This window comes from Parus major, chromosome 1 (assembly GCF_001522545.3).
Source record: "Parus major isolate Abel chromosome 1, Parus_major1.1, whole genome shotgun sequence".
In the NCBI taxonomy this organism is placed as follows: domain Eukaryota; kingdom Metazoa; phylum Chordata; class Aves; order Passeriformes; family Paridae; genus Parus; species Parus major.
In genome coordinates this window covers 45,664,070-45,683,140 of record NC_031768.1, presented here as the reverse complement: position 1 = coordinate 45,683,140, position 19,071 = coordinate 45,664,070, and positions in this window count along the sequence as shown.

Genomic DNA, 19,071 nt, shown 5'->3' with positions numbered 1-19,071 from the left:
TTATTTTTTTTAAATACTAAATAAATTCATATCTGAAAACACAGCTGGCAGTTTAGACATACGTATGGTGGGTATACCATGCATTTACCACAGTCTCCTGTGAGCAAAGCAATTTACTGCTGCTCTTGCACTGCTATTACAATTGCATTACTATTGCAATAGAATTGCATTTATTGCATATACCCTGAGAGTTAAAAGAAAATGGAAGTTGGCAGGATGAAATAATGACTTGATAGGAAAGGAAGTAAAGGGTGTTAATGTCTTCTCATCACTCCATTTCCATCACTCATGGTGTCTCCTTCACTTGAAAATAGAATGGTCTTTAAGATCCACAGGAAAACGCAAACTGGACATATCAGTCATTAACATACCTTTCAGCATACAACAAAAACACAAGCTCTCATTTCCATTTACTGGTTTATCTTACATGTGCTTTTGCCTATAGATGCTTTCCACAGTGTTTTTAAGACATTTGTAATTACATATGCTAAAACATAACTGTAGAATGACTTTTATGTCTTCATATTATCTATGAAATATATATATATATAAATACCAGTAAAGTAGTTGAACTTGGCACAACTGTCTTTAAAATACATTTGAAAAACATTTTAACTTCAGAATCTGGATTTTTTTTCAGGATTTTTTTTTTCAGTGCTTGATATGAATTGGAGTAATAAGAATACTGTTCCTCTTAAAGCTTCAGACATAATGCATTGATCTTTGTCACCTTTCCTAAAGCTGAATATTTCCCTACACATAGAAGAGTCTCACAGGAACTGATGCAACTGTTTTCAGCTAAGTATAGTTTATGTTATGCCATGAAAAACAAGGTCTACCACTCTATGAGTAACTTTACACTGTTTCTGTCACACAAATCTGAGACAGCTCCCTGACTGCTGAACTACTGTATACTGTCAAGTAATATGTAGATTTCGTTTGAAGTGCAGAATTTATAAGCCAAAATAAACAGTAAAGGAGCAGTGAAGAGCCCTGCCAGACTGAATATTGAACTGCCAAGCACCAGTCTTCCCTCCTTTTTATTTATTCACTTAATTTGTGTTTTACTAATTTTGGCTATAAAGATTGGCAGCAATAAGAAGAACTGAAATTAAAGTGGCATGTATGGAAGGAGGAAACAAGTAATTAGGGGAATAAAAGGAGGCCTCAGAATTTCCTGAAATTTCCAGAACCTGGTGTATTGAATAACTGGAAAGGAATACTATCTTTTTCAGAGAGTGTGAAATAATAGGATTCTAAAATAAGATAATAGTATAATAAAACAATATGAAGGAATATTTGAACATTTTATCTGCTTATTCTATAACAGAGAATTAGTAATGATAATAGTATTCAAGTAGATGAAAGGCTGCTGTGAATGTGAGGAGGATAAATTGTTTTCCAAGTCTCTTGTAAATAACTTGTAAAATGGGCTTAAGCTACATTGAGAGATTCAGAAAAGAAAAATAAAAACAAACAAAAGCACAATCAAACAACAAAAAGCACATGCACACACATAAAAAAACTACCTAAAATCTACCAAATAGGAAAAAGCCTAGCAAATTTCTTAAGTCCAGCTGATTACTACTTACAAACTGATAGTTAACATGGGAATTACCTGGCTGAAAATTTTTTAGAAAAGAACCTATTCAAAAGATAAATTAATATTGATAGATTAATATTAATAACTACAAATTAATAAATTAAATATTAGTCTCCAACAAAATTTTGTAAGTCTTGTAACAGATGGGTTCTCTGCTTTAGATAAACACCTAGAGAGCAATTAAAGTTCTCAGTAAGAATGCTTTTTGAGAAATGTCAAACACACTGACTAAAATACCACGGAGCAGAGAACCAGCCACAAACTAGCTTGATGACTCCATGGCTATGACAGCCTAATGGTAACACCTCTTCTTTCTGACAGGTTATATTAACCTGAGTAACCACATAATGGCAGGGAATGGGTTTGAAAAACACTTTAAGATTTTTTTTTAAACATCTTTGTGTGTGTGTGTTTGTGTATTTATTTACATATCTGTTTCAGCAAGCTGGACAGAAAAGAAAACATATCCTGGAGTACTACAGATAATGTGTTTTACATAAAGCAGGTGCTGTTTCTTTAAGTGTAAACTCTTTTTCTGCCTTCATATCTCTTCTTTACATATATCTTAAGCCTAGAGATTGTGGGTGTCATGTGCCACAATGTTGAAATAATTAACATTTACTTAGAGGTTGTAAACAGATTTTTGAACCAGGGGATGGTTAATATAGACTGACTATCCCAGTCAAGTATTCCACACTGTTTTTTTTTTATTTCAGTACATGATTAAATTAAGAATTTCAAAATACTTTATGCATTTAATGACACATTTTCTACTGTGGATTCATACAATCTTCAATTCCTTTATAAAATAGCTAAAAATGTCAGTGGCTTTTCCATATCCTTTGTGTATAGTCAGTGAGACCAACAGGTGCAACCAAAGGTGCAACAATTTTGGTTTTTTAATTCTCATTGTGAACTGCACAGGACAAGTTTAAATATTAAGATATGAAAATATAATCTGGGATGCACAAGACAAGTTTAAGATATGAATATATGGTCTGATCCTTTTCAGTTATTAGTAATTAACTGATACGGTTGATGAAACTTAGGAAGACGTTTCATTTGTGGTAGAAGTAACAAAGATTTCTTCTTTCCCTATTCTTAAAGATATATTGAACCTCACATTTCAAGCCAGAGTATAAAAAGTGAGTTAGTGGAATAACATATTTAGTCTAGTATTACATTAAGATCTACTGCTGCTGTAGCTGGTAACTGTTCCCATAAAAGTTATGTGTTATCACTAGCATTAATTGGCCAGACTAAGGTGAGGTTCAATTGCTGTTGAGTTTAAATATTTACAATCATTCCTATCCTAGAGATGCTGATGCAATTTTTTAACTCATGAGTGAGATATAAGGGTTTTTATAACAGGAAATTAAGTGTTCTAGGATGCTTTTTCAGATTTTTGGGTGAGCGATGCCTTGAGAGGCTACCTAGAACAGAGGCTGGACAGAGTTAAAGGAATAAAGAAGGTATTTATTAAAAGGCTTTCAAAGGATACACCTTGGGCAGTACAAGAGCCTGGCCATGGCTACACCCAAGATGGACCCAATACGGACTCCAGATTGGAAAACGGGTTATGAATTTTCACACTTCTATAACTTTTGGTCTATTTACATATTGGGGTTATTGTCCAATTACAGCTTCAGGGTATGAAATCCCATTCTCCCAGATTGCTCTCCTCAGTTTGCTGTTGTTTACTTTTTGGGCTTGAAGCTGCAGTGGTGTCCTTCGTTCTCAGGCTGGAAAAGGATTGTTTTGTCTAAGCTGTGAAGAGAACTTGCTAACACTTTATATAAAGTTCACAGTCACACACTAAGGCAGTACAGAATCTGGAAAATATGAAAGCTAATACTTAAAGCATCATAATTGTGAGCTAATTTTTGCACACTCTCTTGAAACTAAATCCTGAATGTGTTTCAACTTAGGGACACCTAACCCCCAACAACTAGCTACATAAAGCTTTTATTCTTCTGTTTGTTTTTTGTTTTATATTCTTGTTGTCATGAGCACCTGAAACTTTTATGTGTGGAAAAATCCAGTTCTCTCCTATATTTTACGTCATCTTACATACTATTAAAAATATTTTTACCACTTTTTTTTTTTTTGTTCTTTGGCATTTTAAGTATAAATTCCAAGTAATTTGTTTTTTAAACTAATTAATCTGCCAAATTAAGCATCAGTAAACCTGAACTTTAGCTATAAAACCTCCTCTCTCTTTCTGAAATCTATATTTGAAAAATCAAAGTATGAGTTGTGCTATTTAATGAAACACTAAAACAAGATATTGTTTTAAACAAACAGCCTGGAATTTTTCTGTAGCATGTAAAACTAATAACCTCCAGATAACTAGCTGAGTGGAAAAAAAAGCAAACAAAAAACCCCAAAAAAGCCCCAAAAAACCCCAAACAAGCAGAAAAGAAACCCGACCAGGAGGAAAATAAGAATAAAATCCTATCGTTTTATCCGTGTGTTTATTCATGGACTGCTTTCACACTGTTGCATGACTCCTTAAATATCACTTTTTTCTTGTAATAGCATCAAAGCATTCCTTAATATTCTCTAATAGAATCGAGGCCTTCTACTGGACATTTAACAATCTCCAATGACACAAATTCCAGGCTTTTTCTAAAAGTTACCTCTAGCATCTCATCACTTCCATGATGAGACAGATTTTCTATACAGTCAGAATTTCCCAGGATTTTTAGGTTTGTGCTCATTGCCTCTCATCCTTCTACTGTCCACCTTGGAGAAAAGTCTGCCTGCCGTCACTATGATGCTCCATTAGGTAGCTGTAAAAATAAAAAAAAAGAAAAAAAAATCCCCCTTGATGTTCAAAAGGTAGAAAAACCCTTAGTTTTCTCAATTGTTAATGAAATTTCCCAGTCTGACCATTCCCAAGGCTCTGGAAGTCACACATCTAAATGTATAAGTTTTGTAGGTCAATTTGAGATGCTTTGCTTAGCTAATTCTCATCAGGAGAAGATTTAAAATGAGAAAAAAGAACATAGGATATCTATATTTGATAATCACATAAAAATTCAATTTTAATCCACCTAAATTTCTGTTATGAATGGATGTCTCCTGTTCATTCAGCATATGATTTGGAAATGTCAGATATAAAAAAAATATATGCAAGAAATACATAACTGATTTTTAAGCCAAAAATGTTTATTTTTATTATCAAGTAATACTGTCTGTGATTTATTATAGTTAATATTTTCTTTTTCCTTTGGGCATGATCAAAAGCTTACAATCATTACCTAAATATTCATTTTCATGCTGGAGACAGTGGCACGAAGACAAGAACCTTGTTGCTTTCTTCTTTAATTTTTCTATAAGTTTTAGAAGAGACAGGTTTTCCCTCTGGTATGTGTCTGTTACAAAAGCTCAGCATAAATGGTCAAAGACAGTGTTTTGGTTGTTTGGGGGAAAAAAATATTGTTGAAAATATTGCACTATTTCTGCCATCATGTAACAAACAACAAGTAATACCAATAACTAGAATCCCTTTACAATATGTGCCTAATTGTACCACAATAGAGGGCTATAATCCATTTCCAGATTCCTAGATACGTCGAAGAAATATAAATAAATAATAACTATCTAAATAAAAAAATAATAAATAAATAATCCTTTGACCAAAGTTTTGTTTGTTTTGTTGTTTGTTTTTTTTTCCCTAATTTCTGCTAATGCATTGGTCCTGTGGATGCTGCTCCACAAAGTCTGAAATGACCTTTTTTCAGTCCTAGCTTGAATTAGTGTATCAACAGCAGTAATTCTGCAGTCCCAAGACTGATGATGCTGTAATTTTCCAGCCTAATCATACAGAACTTCAAACATATTCAAAGAATTCTATTGAAGTTACTGTCTCAGAAGTGTTTTTGCAATATGTGTGAATTACACATGAGGACACAACCATTAGACAAGTGCTTGTCAAGCTCACTGGAAATGAAATAAAGGAAGACACTTCCCTTAATCAGCAGCTCTTGTGAACCTTGCCCCAGTCTTTGATCTTATTTAGACCTCACATAAGTATAAAATAGGATAAAAAATAATAGAAAATCTAAGCAAAATTTAACTTCTTTCAAATCATCATTGGCAGCTCATGCCAGCTATTAAACTTGAGAAGCAATAAATAGTTAAAATACATGTGTCTATCCATTCACACAACCCACACACCTCCATGAGCAACTGCCATCATGCCGAAGGGCCAAGATGACATTGAAACTGGTGCACGTCTCTCAGTATTTGGAGAAATCAACAAGCTGAATGATCTGATTTTCCATGACCCTGACACTTTTACTGTCATACATGTGTTATCTACAGACCATGTGTATGTGGGTGAGATAAAGAAATCATTAACAACCTGCTATACCCATCTCACTCACACTTTAGTTTTTATATTACAGAGTAGTCTAGGTCTCTTCTTGAGGTTACATCACTCTATATTGCCTTGTGTCAACAGAAAACACCATAATACCTTTATAATCTTAGTCATTATGGATGACAGAATTGCTGAAATCGGGAGTCTTCTGGAAACTATGGTCCAACCCACCTAACCCAAGATGGGATAGTTAAGTTTTCAATCCCCCTCACTGTCCACTTATCAAATATGAACTTCATCAGATAAGTTTAAGAGTTAATATTTCATAACATTATGTTATGTCAGGCCTTACTAAAATAAAAATAACATTCAATGCTCTCCCATCACACACAGAATCAATGAACTCATCATAGAAGTCTGTGTCATAGGCTTAGCATGATTTCTAACCCATAAATTCTTGCTCTTAACTCCCATTCTCTTCTTGTCCTTCATATCCTCAGAATCAAGGTGAAATTTGGCAGGCGAAGTTCCTTAGTTCTCTGTTCTTTCTTCCCTTGGAGATAATAATGACATTTGCCTTCTTTCAGTCTTCAGGAACCTCTTCTGATCAACACGACTTTTCAAAGATAATTGGGGTCTTCTGAGTCCTATGTTGGAAGACCATTCCTGGGGGCTAATAAACTCCCAGCTGACCCTGAAATTTTTTCAGTATTTGCTTTTCCAGCTGTATTGTAGGTGATACACGTGTGTCTATGGGGCCTGATAGGATTCATTCCAGGGTACTTAAAGGGCTGCCTGGTGTAATTGCAGGATCTCTCTCCACTATTTTACAATGGTTTTGGGAGTCTGGAGAAGTCCCAGCCAGATGGTAGGTGCCAAATGTAGTTTCAGTTTTCAAGGGATGGTATGGTTCTATGAAGATGAAGGAGGCATTGTATACCTTGACCTTTTCTATATTTTCTGCCATAAGCTTACTTGCTTGTGGAACATCACAACCTCTGGACCAAAATTTCCCTATTCTAATTTTTTTCTGATCATAGTATCATGTAATTATAAAACTATTTAGGTTTGAAAAAACCTTTAAGATAATCAATTCCAAATGTAAAATTAACTGCCAAGTACACCACTGAACCATGTTCTTAATGTCACTAATGATTTCATAATCTCATCTATGTCCTTCTTCAGACAACCAAAGAGTAATAAAGGTTGTAAAAAATCTCTAGGAGTCATCTTTCACTATCTCCTCCATTTCTGAAAGCCAGACCTATTCAGATCAAGTTGCTCACACCTGAGTCTGGTCAAGTTTTGACTGCAAAATGATGATTCCACAACCTCCAAATATCCTTTGACTAATTTATTTTCCTGTAACATTTATTGTCAATTTCATACATTCATTTAATTTTATTGCTGCTTCTGACCACTGACTTTCATCCTTTTGCTGTGTATCTCTGAGACAATAATATTAATGTCTGTCTCCTTAGTTTTAACTGTCAGTTGTGTTCAGAATGATGCAAAAAATTTACCTTGAATTTACCTTACTTTTTTGCACAGCAACTCTTTTTTCAACCCAGGCACAATTTTGTAAGGTCTTCTAAGACCTTCTAGCCATCAATATTATATTTAAATAACTTAATATCTTTTCCAAACTCACAGATGTAACCCTTAACTTTTTCCAAGCTATTAGTGAAGATACTGAAAAAAAAATTAATTGTACCAGTCATCCTGAGAAGTCTTTCTGTTGATCTCTCTCTGTTATCAAAAGTCTCCATCAAGTCATAATTTTTTTTTCATTTCCTTTATCAATTCTTCTAGTAAGCCTGACTGTTATCTCCCTTATGCTCAGGGACAACACCCACAGCTTACACTGCGGGGATCCGGTGTTGCTGGCCCAAGGGCCCTAGGGACGCAAGCAGGGCCCTGTACCTGGAGTAATAGAACTGTTTTTCTGTATATATTCTTCCTTTCCTCATGTAAAAGAATTTTGTCTACATAAAGTCCAAGTACTCTTCCATGCCTGTTGGTTTTCCCTCTGTTTTTACTGAAAATAGTCCTGCATGATATTTCTATTCAGGTTGGTTCTTTTCTAGTTAATGTGAAACACATCTGTACCATACAGTTTCTTTAGGTTTTGCTTATGTAGCAGGCAGTATTACACAAGCTGTTGACAAGAGACTTTGTACTTTCTGTTGGTCAGAACCCAAGCAACCTGAATTTCACCCCTAAATTCCCACCTATGCTTCCCTACTCTGTTGTTGCCAGCATGGGTTAGGATTAACAATTCTGCCTTTCAACATCAAATAGAATTTTCTGGTGATTTTTAGTGCCACAAAATTAGCAGTCAACTTGAATAATTACCAAAATTGCTGCTGCAAACACCTTCTTTTTCCACTCCTGAAGATGCTCTGTTCCTTTATTCTACAGTGTCTCCTGAGTATGTTAATAACTAACTGATTTTGAAGTTTGCTTATACCAGATTCAGATATACCTAAAAGTCTGAAGAGTGCAGGGTGAAGTGGATTTTATACTCTTAGAGATTCCCACTCCAAATGCAAACTAACCATTTATTACACTCTCTCTCATGGCTGCGTGGTACAAATTCAAAATTCACCAAGTTTACCAGCTCATAGAAGTCAACCTCAGATCCTCTTCCTCTGGCTCTACCCATACAAAATTGTCATGAAAATGGCCTGTCCTTTTGTTACTCACCCCTTTCTTTAAATTGCTGAGGAAAAATATATAAAAAAGGCAGCAGCTTTAAGTTAAAAAATATTCAGGAACAATTTGGATTTTTTAGCCTTTTACTCCCACTGCCAAGACAAAAATATCTAATTAAGTCCCATTTTTTCCTATTGCCAGCTCTGACCAAAAGGATGTTTGAGGGAGATGTTGATGAGAACTGACATAAATAAGTTAGACTTTGCAGAACAGGAACAAGACTGTAGTTAGATGACAGCTGTAAAGGGTTTTAAGCAAACATGGGTGTAAAGACTGTTTTCATAGTAAGAACTCTAAATTCAGGTTAGTGCTCTGTTTTCTCTTTTTTCACAGTTTAGCCAGTTTCTCTCTTGATTAGACATCTTGTCTACAGCTCATTTCAGACACAATACTCACAATATTTCTACTTGCATCTTCCCACTCAAGCCCTTCTGTTACTGAATTTGCAGGCCATGTTATCTTTTGGTGTCTGCTCAGTAGTGTTCAACACAGTGTTATTCTACCAAAGGTTCAAGTCATCAGCTATATAGAAGAGAATTAGAATATATAAATTCTGATGATTTTATTAGAAAAAACAGATGCACTACAGGAGATATAGGAGATATTAAATTCCCTGTTAAATCTCAGAGGATAATAACAACAACAAATCTGACAAGAGAAAATTGAGTGCTAGAAGAGATGAAGCTGAGAGAAGGAAAAAGAAGGAATTTGGTCATGTAGAGGTGGGAAGACAGCCAGAAGTTTAAACAATAGCAGCTGAACTTATTTCAAGGAACTGGAATGCGAAAATAAATCAGTTTGTGAGCTATATAACAATTTTAAAAATAAACTATTATAAATTGCATTAATATAGACATTCATTGAAAAGTCTTGGTGAAATTACATATAAACAATATTTGCAAAACCTAGATTTGATCAGCCTTGTGTTGTGGGATCCAAATACCAAATCTCAGTGTTCTATGTCAGACATTTTTATCATAAAATCACTAATTTCTGAATATAAATATTTCAAGAAAATGCTCTTCATTCTGATAATCTGAAGTCAAACTAGTGCTATCTAGTCTGATTTCATCATTCTGTGTTTAAATACATCTAAATGTCAGCTGTGGAACATTTAGCACCTCTTAAGAGTTCTCATCTTGTGATTATTTCCTTTTCATGTGTTTCCTTATAGCATTACTTCTAAATCTAACTTAAGTTTGTATGTTAATTTATGCTAATTTATGCTAACTAATGCAGCCTTAGACCTGCAAAATTATCAAACACATATGAGGATCTCACACAAAGTGTTTCAGCATTCTCGTGATCTGTACCAGGATGCTCCATATCTGATAAATTGTTGCAGTTTTTCTCTGAAAATCATGAAATGTAATGCAACGCCAGAGAACATAGCTTCCAACTCATAACATATTTACATTTATATTTTATTTTGAACTATGGCCCTTAAAATAAGAGTAAACTTGGTATCTGAGGGAGCAGGGTAGGGTAATTATATGTCTGAAAGGACATGCTGACTCAGAATCTGTATGTAAGACCATGATCTGTAGGATCTTGACTGCATGATCATACATGGACTACCCCTACATCAAAATATCTCTTTGGTCAAACACTTCTTTTTCTTTTACCTTCATTTTTTTTTCCATTTTGAAGTGTTTTCTGTGTGTTTGTACTCAGTCAATTCACTTCCATCACCACCTGAAGTAATGATAAATAACTTCAACTTAGTCCTCAAATGGCCTTTGTTAAAACTGCAGTGCAAACATCAATTGACATTTTGAAGGTCATGACCAATCCCATTTAAAAGTAAGATTAAATAAAAGTTCAATTTGTAATCCAAAAAAACAAAAGTGCAGAGTTCACAAAATGTTATTAACAGCTATATTGTAGACACAATTAATTCTGGAATCTCAGGACAAAGCTCGTCTTGAGAGACCTGTATCTTATTTTATGCAAGATATATTTACATTTTATATACTTTATTGTAGCATTTACAAACCAAGAATAAATGTTCATGAGAGAAAATATTATTCTTTTCAGGTGTTACTTTTCTTTCTTCAGTTATTTTCTATCAGAAAATTTACAGCACTTAATAATTTTTGAAGTTCTTTCATAGTGAATTTTTACAAGGTATTTATGCCTTCATGTACTGCTCATTCTTGTAAACTCCATGTAATTTCAAATTGTAATTGTCAAAAATTTTGCATATGAAGTACCAATAGTAGAGGCAAATTTTAATAAGGATGGAGAACTAAGTCCACATTTAAATCACCTGTTTAGTATGCACATATCTACCTATTGGATCCCCAAATTTTTCAAATATAATCTAGACCTTCTTTGTTGATGCTTTAAAACAAAAAGTAGAGTGTGATCCTAAACAGAAGGGAATTAAACCAAATTTGCTCTGATGGTGCTCAAAACCTCAGTACTACAGCATGTATTGAAAAACTAAAAGTCATACCAGGTATTTGTATTGTTCACAAAATGAAATGGAGGGAAAGCTGTTCTCTGTGTTTGTAGTTCCTTAAAACTACAGTCGTTTCCCCACTATTCCTTATCATTAATTACATTTACTACTGTGAGAACAAGACAAAATATTAGAATGAGACCATAGTACCAATGGAAATATCAGAAAGAAACTTGTAAGTATAAGCTGTGCTTTTGAGGGTTTCTCTGTTTTCCTTCAAAGTACCTTATAATCTCATCCAGGAGAAGCTGAGAAGCAAAGAGTTATGCAATTCTAAATTCTATGAACTCATCTCATCAGCACCAAATATAGCTGCTATATAGCAGAAGGGCTTTCATTGTCATTTACAATAACAAGTATTATTGTATTTCTGTGTATTTCTGCAGTCCAGTGCTGCAATGAAAGGAAAACAATATAACCTATGTTTGCTTGTCTGCTGTTATTCTGCCATTTTCCCCATCTTTATTTTCCTTATATTAATTTATTAACTGCAGTCTTGAGCAGGTTAGAGATTTGATAAATATTCCCATTCTCATTTTCTGTTCATCTACAATTTACCTCTGTATAACTACCTCTGGTATCTTCTGCTCATGGAATCTTGACACTTTTCAATCATTTCTGGTTGCTGGATTCCACTTGTTCTGTCACTAACCTATTTCTGCAAATATGCTGCATCTTCCCAAAAATGCTAAAGGATGCAACTGCTCCACTGCGGAAATTTTATCTTGTAGCAAATCCTGCTTCAAATATTAAGAGGTTGAACAGCTTTTTACAGATTTTTACAACTGTAATACACCCATTTATATGTTCTATAAATATTGGAAACTATAGCAAGAAATTTTATATATTTATGGTGTTTCAATTATTAATAAATTTTATTTTGGGGACTAAAATGCTTAATGCAAAATAGCAAATACAATAATAAATTGAAAGAAGTTTTTAGGACCTTAATTTGTAGCTTCAGGTTTAATTTTCAAAAAATTACTTTCCGTGGTTTGGATAATCACGTGAAGTTGTAGTATCAACTTCAAATGAAAATAGTGCAGGAAAGAGCAATGTCCTATTCTAAATAACAGAGACTCAGAAAAAATGATGTATGGAGTTTTATTTATGGTCAGATTAAAAGAAATCCAAACCTAAATGCCAACAAAAACAACAAAACTCCCAATAAAAGAACAAAGAGCTGTCACCCTACACTTTATTGTACAGGGTGGAGGCTGTAATAGAAAAGGCAGCATTAGTTCCAGAATGGAGGCAAACAGGTAAGAATACACTTAGTATTTCTTTTATGGCTTATGTTTGCACAAGGCATATTTTATAGGCAGGGTATTTTAATAACATCAGCATTTTTTGAAGTTCGGTAGATTTTTGGAAAACAGACACTTCTTCAGCTAGAGTAGATTCAAGAATGAAGAGAAAAACCCACAAAAAATGCTAGTTGATAATTTGCAGAGGAAATGGAAAAATTTATATCAAACTGATTTATTTTAAAATATAAAGTTAAGGCTGTGTGAAATTTGGTTAATTCTGAGTCTGTATTTAGGTTGAATGCCCACGTAAAACTTTTTTTTTAGATTTCTCAATTCACTTTTGAACCTGGTTCCTAAGTATCTAGGGCATTGATTGTAGAGGAAGATACCCAAAAATATTTTGCAACACATGTTGAATTACAAACGCTTTACAGAAGCAGTGGGAGGTATTGTAACTCAAGTATTATTGAAGGTCTTGTGAAGCCATCTGGCCAGTTAAAATTAAAAGGGAGGAAATGATGAATAGTTGATCTGTTACCCACAAATGCACTGTTTATCTCTAACCCAGTTTAACAATAACTTAAACTAGATTTAGAATGTTATGAAAGTTATTAGAAGTGAAAATCAACGTCAAGCAAGAGATGGGCTGCAATCTGCAGTGGACAACCAGACATCTGTGATTAAAAAAAGTAACCAGTTTTGCACTGCCCCTCACAGGTTACACAAACAATGATTGCCATGGAAGGAGAATGCAGAGAAGAAATTAATAAGCTCTGCAGTCCTGGCCTAACATCATCTAAGAAGAGGACCTAGGAAGATGCTTTGGACCTCAGCTTTCTTTTGGGGATGAGGAAGATGTGATCAACAGTTTCTTAACTGTAAAGTGATATCTTTATAATAGATGTGGAGCCAAATTGACACACTCTATTATATAAAGTTATGCCACAGGTGACAGGTTTGTATGTGTGTTATGGTAAGTCAGAACACCCATTTGTTGCTACTGTAGGATTCTTTTGACCAACTTCTGTAAGTGGCAGCATTTCTCCTGTAGTATGAGCAGGAGAGCATTCCAGGTCACAAGACTTCTGCTCTAGCAGAAGTGATAAAAGGAAGGTCTTTGGAGACACTGAGGAAGAGGAGGGCCTCATACCTTTTCCAGAATGTTGACCCCCTTGTAGGTGGGATGCTTAAACAATAATTAGACTATACATTATTCAATTTTTCATGAAATGCAAAAAAATGCTCCTATATTTATCCTCTTTGTTTTCAAGGTTATTACTTAGGAAAGAGCAAATAGGGGTGAATAGATGCAAACAAACTAAATCTTCAAAATTGCAGAGGTTAAATCTCTGCAGCGTTCAAAAGCTGTTTCAAAAATGAAGAAATGAAAATTGAAACTAGTATATGCAATCAAGACGAGCAAAAAAATTTAACTGTGAGATATATTTATGTTTGATTAAAAAAAATAACTATGTACCATATTTGAGAGGCTGAAATTCCAAAGGCTAATGAATCAATTGGCTCTTTGCAAAAGCAGCAGGAACTTTGTGGAGGCCAGGTGTGCACCCCAAAACTGAGGGGGTGGAAGAGCGGTTTGGCTCTGCTGTGGTGAAAATTTCTGATCCACATGAAATGATGGGGGTGAGCACCCACTAACAGAGGATGAGCATGATGAACTCACTTTTCATATATGAAATGACTGAAGCCCGGAATTATTGTGTACCTGATAACCTGTGACTAAAATCTTAAACAAGCTGTTTTCTGGCCAAAAAGATCAATAACATGCAGATCCTGCAGAGGTGGTGTGATGCTTCTGTCATTCCATTTCCCCTCTGATAGGCACCACTGGCTCAACTGAAGTGAGAGAAGCAGGGCCAAACAGCAGCTGTGTCATTAAAAAGGGCCATAGACCACCAGAGATCCCTGAAGCACTCCCAGGCTCATTTCTGGGGTCTTCCACCATAGGACTTTGGCACAATCCAGTGTTGTAAAAGGCAATGTAAAAGTTTACCTGCTCAGGCATTCCCACCCAAACCTGAATGTACATCAAACCATTGAACTTTGTGTTCCGTAGGTTTCACCCATACCCAATGGATAAACACTGCACTCATCATTTCAACCAATGGACGTCAAAATGGTCACATTCAAGTCTCTTCACTGAATCCATGGGTGGTGATATCCTTCCTCTTCACTATCTACTTTTATCCTTTGTTTTTTCTCTTTCTTTCTTTTCCTTATATATTTTCTTAAGCAATATTTTTATACTTTTATGTTGCTATATTTCTATAGATAATAACTAAAACAGTTACATACTTTTTTTCCATTTCAATCAAATTTTTCTGAAATAAATCTGCCATATATACATGTATAAAATCACAGGTCTGTCAGTGTTGCTTCACTCTATTTTTCCCCAAGTGATCTATTAACAAGAACTTCAGTTACCCTTGCCTTCAGGTTGTAACACCATGTAGATTGTTAAGAAACAATTCCAACACAGAACTCATACAGAAGTTACAATTATGTTGGCCCAGACAGGATATCATCTCACAAAATGGTCGTGGAATTAAATTTCTGTGGAATCTTTATTCCTTAGACTGCTCAGAACACAACTGTAAGACCTAGAGCAACCTCATCGAGCTCTGAAGTTAGACTAGTATCAAGTAGGAAGTTAAGCTGGAAAACCTCATGAGCTTCCCTGCAAACATTTTTTTCCTCATTTTTCTACAGGTCTTCAGAACACACTCATTCCAAAATAATTAGTATGGAGAACTATGGATAAGAAAGGAATCAGTAGGAACAAAGGCATTGCCTGATTTTGTTTGTTTTCTTTGCAAATGCATTCCTTGTGTGGGATGGGGTCTGTAGTTTTCTCAGAAAAAGATTATGAAATCATATGCATATGGAATTTATATATGCATATTTATCATATGCATATGATACCAAGAGTCATCAGAGGAGAAAAAGATTTAAGAAAAAAAAAGGGAATGGAAAAAAATAATAGAAAAAATAGAAGACAAAGCTCTAACAATCAGTAGACATGTGAATTCTTGTTTTATTTCGGGCTAAGTATATGCACTGGGAACATGCTATTAGTATCCATCTTGAACAAACATCTTGAGTTCTTATTGCTGTTGTGTAGTAAGTCAAGATTTATATTGGGAAGTGTTCATTTACAATACTTTCTACCCACACTAAGCACCTTTAAAAATGCATCATCTGAGACAAATGATCAAGAGCTCATTGAAAAGTTGCTGCACATTTATAACTGACTATAACTTTATTACAAGTCACAGACTATACATTACTTAAAATCTGGTCAGTACAGCAGCATACCAAGGAAAAGAGTGTTTGTATCCTACTGTAAATTGGGGGTTTTTGGTTGCTGGGGTTTGGGGTCGTTTTGTGGGGGTTTTTTTCCCTACAAGGTGGCTTCCTGGTAATGATCTCCTGAGCATCTCTGTGCCTACAGCTCTGCACAGGCTCCCTGATGAATTTTGCAGTGTCAGAAACCCCTGACTCTGCATACTGTACAGACTTGGAACTTTTATAGGAACATACACAGCTTGTGGGATTTTACTTGATACATAATCTGTCTTTATATATCACTGGCAATAAGTAACAACTGTCTGTCTCAGCAGTCTATAACTCATTACTATTCATTATGGGCTAGCCTGAGTAACTCTCCTTCAACAATATTATCTATAATGCAGATTCTGTTTTCTGTCTAAATCTCATTTCTAAAATGCAGGTGTGTTCGCCACTTCTGAATCCAGCCTTATCCATTTTCAAACTCCACAGCATGGTTAGGACTGAATGCAAACTCCCATGTATCCTTGTTTCCTTAAAAAGAGGAGCTCAGGCTCCAATAGGCATCTAATCTCCTCAATTAATGGTCAGTGACTAATTGTCAAGATTCCTAGGTTGCTTTGCAATACCTCTGTGGATAATAAATTCAAGGACATCAGAAAACCATAGATAAAATCTTGAAGGAATTATTTCTGACTTCTGCAGGAGTTATTTCATATATTAATAGAAGCCTGTGACTGTACTTCATGAAACTTCATGAGTTTCTCATCAAAAGAGTGATAGCTCTGGTAGTGTTAATGAAAGAATATGTAAAGCATGCAGTTTTTTACTCTCCTTACTGGTCCACTCCTCTTCATAACTGTGACTCAGTGATTCTGTGACTACCCTTAGATAGAAATAGACGGGGAGATTTTGGGACAGCAAGACAAAAATCATGACAGGCATCTGAGGGTATGAAAATATTCTTATCTCTAATTAAAATCACTGAAATGTACACTCATGGACTAGTCACAGTAATTGTTTTGTCCTGATCACACATTATGAATTCACCATATGGGCTGTTCTGCTGAAGGCTTTTATTTCCATACCCTCTAAATCTCAGAGTTAAGAAAATAACACATAATGTTGAACAAGACTCCAACAGTGCATTTATATTGGTTCTCAGCTTGGTTTTGTTTCCTGTGGCATTATCATCAAAAAGGACAGTTCATGCTTCTTCTATCATGAAATAAATATGTAGACCTAAATGTTTAAAAAATTTTCCAAAATACCAGATGTATAAATTCACATTTGTTTTATTTCTATGTTCAATTTGGATTTTAAAAAAGGAACGATATCAGATAATAGAATTTATGTACACTTTAGCCGAAGGGCACTCTTGTTCACTGAGAGGTTGCTGCTTTTTTCTTCCCTTTGGGCTCACTGAAGGAGCTCTTGACTCCATGCAGCTGGCTTGCTAAAAGCTGAATAAACCCACACTGCAGAACATGTGTTGCTAGCTTTTATTTAAACAAACAAAAAAAATTACACTAATAATCATTTCCCGAGGTGTGTCTTGTTATTCTGCTCAATGCATATGGGTAGATTTTGTTCAGTTACATAAGGACTGAAGTAATTCACATTATTCTAGTTTTAGATCAATAAGAGTGTGGTGGGTTGACCCTGGCTGGGTGCCACATGCCTATCAAACCTGCACAATCACTCCCCTCTGCAGCTGAACAGGGGGAAAAAATGTAATGAAAGGCTTGACAGCTGAGATAAGGACAGGGAGATTTTACTCACTCATTACTGTCATGTCACTTTTTCAACTTTTGAAAATTAATTTAATTAATAATCAAACAAACCAGAGTAGAGTAATGAGAAGTAAAACAGATCTTAAAAATGTCTTCCCTCCACCTGTCCGTCCTTCACAGGCTCTTCTGGACACCCTTCGGAGAGGCACAGGAGACGGGGAACGGGTGTTATAGTCAGATCATGTTTCTTTTGCTGTTTCCTTCTCAAGGGGAGGAGTCCCTGTTCCAGTGTGGGGCCCAGTCCTTCAAGAACTCACCAGTGTGAGTCCTTTCCACAGGCTGCAGTTCTTCATCAGCTGTTCCAGCGTTGGTCCCCCATGGTGTCACAAGTCCTACCAGGACACCCGCTCCAGTGTGACCTCTTTTCACTGGTCTCTGGGTCTAGTCAGGAACCTGCTGAAATGTGGGCTTCCCACAGGGTCATAGCCTTCTTTCAGTCATCCACCATGGTCCTCCATGAGCTGCATGGGGACAGCTCCTTCCTCATGAGCTTCATAGGCTGCAGGAGAGTCTCAGTACCTGGAGCCCCTCTTTCCCTTCCTTTCTCCCTGACCTTGCTGTCTGTATGCTCTCAATCTTCTCTTCTCTGACCTCTTTAATTTATGTGCTATAATAATTTTTTATTTACCTTCTTAAATATGTTATCACAGGGGCATTACTACCATCTTTGATGGGCTTGGCTTTGGGTCTGTCTTAGAGCAGCTGGCAGTGGCTCTCAGACATAGTGAAAGCCTCTTTTATGGAAGCCACTTTGGAAAACCCCCACAACCTGCCCCACTAGCAAAACCTGGCCATGAAAACCCAATGCACAGTGAAATCAGAATCCATCATTTTGTGTTCAGAAAAGCCTAATTTTTGTTAAATAGAAATTAATATTAGACATAGAATTGCAAATGTGGAATCCTTGGTCGACATAAATAACAGCTCCATAGGGTTCAATTGAGTTATGGAAATTAATCCCAGCTGATGGTTGTCCCATCTCCTGTTATAATTAGGATTGTAATCTCAAACCTCTTGCAAGATATTGTTCAAAAAATAGGGAACAGTAGGAAGTGGTATATTTACTATTTTTAGGCAACTATATACAGGCTTTCAAACAGAGGAATTCACAGGTCCTTTAACAAATTATGGGTCTCTAATTACAGCAGAATTTAAAATTAGTATGAAAATAATTATTTCATTAGCTTGCATGTTCAGTTGCAGTTAATGAGGTATCCATACAGAAAATAAAAAAGTTATCTTTTCCTCCTTGCTTTATAATATCTTACTGTAGAAGCACTGAAATGAAAACTGTATTTTAAACAGATAGAGTCACACTGGGATATATTCAAAACATAATGAAATATGCTTAATTTACATGAATTTATATGCCTATGGAGAGAAATTATAGATATAGATAAGTTATAGGTGTGAGACCCTTAATGTATTGTTAATAGCAGTTGGAGCAGTGAAAACCATTGCTCTCAGTAGAAGACTTGCACAGAAACTTTCTTCAGGTAGTTGCCTATCAGACAATACAACTACTGATCTTAAGCATGGACCAAAATAAAATCTAACTTCACTGAAAACTATCTCTCCTGTTTCTGCCAATAGTTAACAGGCTTAAAACCCAT